A 6,499-nucleotide genomic window follows, 5' to 3' on the forward strand; every position below is an offset into this window, starting at 1 on the left:
GGCCCTTAAGCTATTTTCAGTTAAATATATATATATATACTATATGTTTTTACACTGTGCACATGCTATAACATTGTGTAAATTGTTTCTTTGTATATATGTTTTGCATTGGCCGGGAGCTTTGAAGCGAAATAAAGTATTGTATAGTACTGCATGATTGATTCTCCGTTAATGTATACCTGTTTTTATGCATGCATTTAGTTTCATTAATATTTTTTTCTTGTAATGTGAAACGATTTTTTTTCATTACCGAAAGGGACTGGCTACAATAACTACGTATGAAGTGAAAATAGAAACGTGGTACTGCAACATCTAAATTATTTACAGATCGAAGAACTTGATGTAATCAGGAAAAAATAACCACATTTATTTGTAAATATAGAAAGTAATTTAAATATTGTATGAGCTTAAATGAAACGTGTTAGCTTCGTATTTGTTGTGATTGCAAATAGCTAAAGAAAGGCGAACATTTCTTATTTATATCGGCAATATTGCAATGACTTTCAAATAGTTGAAAAATAGGATTTTTACTTGCTCATATTAAATTTCGCAAGAAATGAATTTACCGTTTTTAACACTTTTAGTAAGTGTTTCGCAAATTATGGCACTGCCGGTTCGGATATCAGATCAAATGTATATAACACCAGAGGGTATGTTTATTGTTAGTACATTTTGTATTTTATATGATAATGAAGAAGAGATACATTTTACATAATCAGAATCATCAAAGACTTGATAACACTAGCTGAGGAATATAATAATATTGGTTTTCTATCCTTGGTATCCTATTTACATTTCATTTATGTATAATTTACAGTTTTAATTTCAGACAATTGGATAATGACTATAGAAGATCCGGTAGACATTAGACGGGACTCTGATACATTACTTGAAACAGAGATCCAACCACACTATGATAATGGTTTTGACGTATTCAAAAGAAAAAAGTACAGGAATGGACTAAGGAAAAAATGTAAAAAACAAACACCTTTAATTCCGCTCGGAATAGCATGCCAGCAGTTAAGAAAATCAATTAAATAGAAAAAGAAGTTTATTAAGTAAAGAATTAGACCATGAAAAATGTTTTAAGTTTGATGGGAATGTTTTATTCAAATATCTCAATATGTGCACATAATCAGAACATGCATATTTATATTTTTGGCGAAAATTTAAACATACATTACAACAATCTTAAGATGTTACTTAGGAATATGTGCTTTGCTTGTAAACTGACTGCATTTATAATTGAGAGACAACCAGCTGACCAGTGTTTCTTTGTGTTTTTTTTAATGATTTAGCATTTGCTTTCTGCGGGATTGTCTTAATTATAATAGTACTTGTTTTCATTCCTGTTTTTATTTTACATTTTAGTATGTACATTCATTCACATAAGCATATTATTTGTGTAAATTGACTTGTAGCTAGACTGTCAAACTTTAAGAAATAGTCAACAACACTGAGAGTCTGCAAACATTTAACGGATCGGAGGTATAATTTTCTTCTTTGTGTTTATGTGTACACATATTGTTTATGAATTGATGAATATTAATTACTATTATAATAACAAAACAAATGTTTAAGATGATTATAATTATAATAAAGTGATATACATTGTATTTAATTGCTTGCGTTTATATTTAGTGTTAAGAGTAGTCAGATACAAATGTGAAACAATAGGCATAAATATATCACAAAACTAACAGGCTTAAGACCATACATAGCATCGTGATCAGAGAATGATAGAGAAATAGATATGTGAAAAGGTTTTTTCTTCTTGTAGGAATTCAGAGTTACTTAATTTTATATATTCCACAGTGTAGCTAATTTCTAATAGAAACGTTCATAAAAAACACAACACATTTTAAATTGATAGATAATATGGCAAATGTGGTAATGAAATAGTCACAGTATATGGCTACCAGGGATGATCAAGAAATATCCAGAATAGTGCCATAAATTCAATTATATTTTTATAAGTTTTTCATATAACAAACACTATATTTGTGTGTAATATGCCCTCTTTACATTAAAAAATATAACATATCAGCGAATAATTATTATTGTCACCGCATACATATCTAAGCAAACATAGTAATGAACATACGGGCAGTATGTACGTTTTGACCACGTTATCAGCGTAGAATACTAAAATATTTCGCAGATTTCTGCAACAAGGCCACAAATGACAGCACATTTGTCTTTTTTTCAAGCGCCAAAGCAAAGGAAAACGTCAACGTTATGCTGCCCCGAAAAGAAAAACAATCCTGCCAAACACATACACGCACGCACGCATGCACCACCACCACTACCACCACCACCAACAGCAACAACAACAACAACAACACACACAAACACATAAGAAAAAACAACAATTTTCAAATGATGTGGAATTTAAGTATCATATTTTCGCGTTTTACACCAAGCTCTGGTAAATTACGGATAAGATCCATCTTTTTGTATCAGGCACTTTGGTGTATTTGAGCTGCGCCGCTATGGCGTGTCAATTGTAATTTAAGGCGGACGCCTGAGACGGTACTTGCTGATATTAAACCAATAAAATTTGACAATTAAATACCAACTATTTGCGGATATATCAATTTAGTCAGTTCAGTTTATTCAGCAAATCGGCATGATATCATGCCTTTGGTCAATTTAACAATTATTGCGAAGTGAAGAATATGGCCATGGCAACATAAACATTTAAACAGTACATAATGCAGTGCTTGCAAAAATAGATATACATAAAACCTACAAACATTGTCATAGACATACAGTATAATGAAATGAATTTTTATTATGCAAATTGAGAAGCAGCGTCTGCATCGACAAATCGATTCCTTATTTGATATGCCTCATACAAATATTTGGCAGTTTTACATAACTTATTCTTACTCTTACAAGACATAATGTTTCCCTACTAGGCCATGAACAATCACCTAAATAGTTTGCTTTTATTTCTGAATATATAGGGCACGTTAACAAAAAGTTATATTCAGATTCAACTAAATTGGTATTACAAGCTTTACAGATTCGTTCAATTCCACGCATATCTTGATGTCTACCGACCTCAATTTCTAAACGTTGAGAACTTCATCTAAAGCCTAAGTATTCACCAATGTATAAATCTTAAGCCTGACATGCATTTTGAAATTTATCTTTATTAACACATTTCAAATATTTTTTTAAAACCAAAACATTGTTTATACATTCTATAATACTTCAATTTAATGAATACAACATAAGCGGTCATTATTTGCCTGGTTATTGATACTATTGTTAGTGATATTTTGTAAGGTAAAAATCAAGGTAATAGAGTTGGTAAGCGAAAAGCATGGATCCTGATCAGACTGCGCGGATGTGCAGGCTGGTCTGGATCCATGCTGTTCGCAAACGCACTATGTTGGCTTTGTCGTGACGCGGCTCATATACAGACAGCGGTTATTGAAAATATAATATTTTGAGTCATTATAAATTTCTGTCGTTGCTTTTTATAAAATACATCAAGTTTTGGAACGCTCATAACCATTTGTGATTTTAGTTATTATTCAATGAGATAACACTTGTACACTTGAGTATGTAGGTTGTCAAAATTGTCAAAATTTGATAACTGAAATTTTCTTTTACTATTATGTAATAGTAAACAGGTAAATTGCCACGAAAACCTGTTTAGTCCGTCAAATCTGAAACAATAATGAGATGCGGGCAGAAACAATCAAATTTTGGTTAGAATCTAGTTGGTTTGTGGTCAGAAGCTTCAGCTTCATGGTTAGATTGTGGTCAGAAACTGTTTAGATTGTGGTAAGAAACTGGTTACACTGTGGTCAGAACAACGAATAAATGGTCGGATTATGACAAAAAGACTTTCATATCCCTATGACAAAAACACTTTCATATCCGACTAATTTTCAATGTCAGAATTAGACTTGAATCTTGAATCAGGCGTTGACCGGGCATAAAATGTTTGCAATGAAAGTTGTTATATGATTGAAAACTTTTGCAATTTGTTGTAGCAATTGAAAACCCTCCAAATTTCTGTATAGAGACTGTATCTAGATGTAATTCTGTCATATAAGGTATTTTAAATAAAAATGGCACTACAGGAGTAGAAATGAACACGAGTCCGTTATTTTTCAGTTATTGAAAGGTATTCTTAAGGAGGATTATGGAAACATTTAAATCTGAAACTTTACATTTCTGTAGAAGTAATTAATTTTGAAGGGTTGAAATAGAAAATTGTAAAACATTTGCTTTCTTTTTATGTTTGACTGTATTGCATTACATATTAATCCGTCCTCCTAAATATAATTATATGTTTGTAAAGTTTTTTCTCACTGAAATTATTATTTTTTTAATTACAAATGTACTTTACATTAATTTTGCCAGTTGACACGTATGAATGTTTTCTATTTCTTCATGACCAATTTGCGAGGAGTGCAGTCACGCGTCATAAAACATCTAACAATTTATTACTTTTCCTACTTTGGAATCTATTTTTATAAAAATAGCGTAATTTCAACTCAGTTATTAATTTTGTTATGAATTATATAATAATTGATATACATAATAATGCACCAAAACAACATTTTGAACCAAAAATAAATTGATGGTTGCCATATGTTAGTTATCATAAATAACTATCTATAAACGAAATAATTTTGTAATTAAACAGTCAAATGGGAACCTAAATAATTGAAGGACGCAGAGGAAACTATAATGACGCGGAATAGACGCAAACTTGTTGAAGGTGCAGTTACACAAACGGTCTGTCATTACATGTCAATTTCGCATGCTGCTTTGATCGGTTGTCGTGCATGGTTCTAAATGTGGTTTCTTTGTAATGAACAAGTATTCAATCAGTTAAAACATTTCATTGGTTGCTAGTAGTTAAAATTGTTAGAGAACCTGAAGCAAAACTACTGCTGAAGACCTTTATAATACTGTGCAGCACCGATTCGTCGACTTGTCTCGGACTAGCCGCCGACTGCATTAATTGATCACAGATTTAATCCCTATTAACCATTGATCAAACTTGACGAAATCCCATATTTTAATTCTTATAAGTATTTTAATTCTGATAAGTTTTAATTGGTCGGTTGTTTATGGTAAAATCGGTTGTTAACAGGCCGAAAACTGGTTATTTGTAAATCTAAATCTGTTTTAAAATCTAAATGGCTAGTAATTGTATCTTCGACAATAGCAAGTGATTGGTGGAAAAAAACGCGTGCACGATATGAGGCGTGGGTGTTCCATACGTTATTATCGGGTTCGATCTGATTTATATTTTGGCAGAAAAAACAAACACACACACACACGCACGCACAAATACGCGCACAAAACAAAAAACAAAAAAAAACAAAAAAAAACAAAAAAAAACCCAACCCCCCAACCCCCCCCCCAAAAAAAAAACACAGAAAAAACCAAAACAAAATAAAAAAAGCAACAACAACTAAACAACAACTGAATTTGAATTTGTTTTCATATACATAAGTAATTGTAGATCCTAAGATGTAGCAATTCCTTCATTTACCTTCAATCAAGGAGTTATAACATTAATTGAATTTGATATTACATTATATCAGTCAATTGTTGAAAATTTTTGCAGCTCATCGTGCATAGTAAAACGTATTTTGTGATAAAAAGGTTTCTATTTCATGTTTGTAAAATGATACCTTAATAATTCAACATTTGCAGCAAATTCAAATAGTGAGTTAATAATTACGTTTTTTTGCAAATTGCCATCAATTTAGATTCTGTTGCAATTGTTCTAGCAAAAAAAGAACACAGCAGCATTTATTTGCGTCTTAAATTTTTCAAGAAGTGGGCAGACATCAACTTGGTATGTTTTTATATGTACAGCCTCAATCGAACCGAGTCTGCAATTATATTGCAATTTTGTTGTGATTAATGCTTCCGAGGGATCACTTTGTTTCCAGATTTTTATACTTCACAACAGCAGGTGTCAAGTGCTGTGTGGCAGCTGTAAAAAGTTCAATGTTGTCATATTTTTTCTGGTCCTTCGGGATCATTGATGCCAGCACTAATAAGTGTTGAGAATTGAGTACCGCTCAAGCCGTGATATGGGCTTTGAGGGATGTTGCACGAATTCATTATCCCTCATGTACAGACTCAATCAAACCGAGTCTGCAATTCTCTTGTAATTTTGTTGTGATTAATGCTTCCGAGGGATCACTTTGTTACCAGATTTTTATACTTAACAACAGCAGGTGTCAAGTATAAAAATGTATGTGGTCAAGTTGCCGTATTATCTTTATCACAGGATTTGCTAAGTATATTTACAGAAATTTTCTTGGACCATGTGAATTTTTTATCAATCATAAGAAAATTATAAAATTGAAAGGAATTATGGCAAAATGTAAACTTACTTTGACTTTCACATGTTCACTCATTTTATACCTTTGGATGGGCATAATGTCACCTTTAGTAAAATACTCAAGTTGAAAAATTATTTTCTAAAACGCAAGTACAGCAAAGGTAATAA

General features: G+C 31.6%; 1 long non-coding RNA gene across 1 annotated transcript; it reads left to right on the plus strand.

The window, feature by feature from the left end:
* The first annotated feature begins 351 nt into the window (after positions 1 to 351).
* LOC132749543 (uncharacterized) lies at positions 352 to 1,616 on the plus strand. Its single transcript, XR_009628434.1, has 2 exons — positions 352 to 650; positions 830 to 1,616. It is a non-coding gene; the product is annotated as an uncharacterized LOC132749543 (long non-coding RNA).
* The last annotated feature ends 4,883 nt before the right edge of the window (positions 1,617 to 6,499 follow it).

Source organism: Ruditapes philippinarum, unplaced genomic scaffold (genome assembly GCF_026571515.1).
Source record: "Ruditapes philippinarum isolate M1 unplaced genomic scaffold, ASM2657151v2 ctg685_1_1_1_1, whole genome shotgun sequence".
Classification (NCBI taxonomy): Eukaryota; Metazoa; Mollusca; class Bivalvia; order Venerida; family Veneridae; genus Ruditapes; species Ruditapes philippinarum.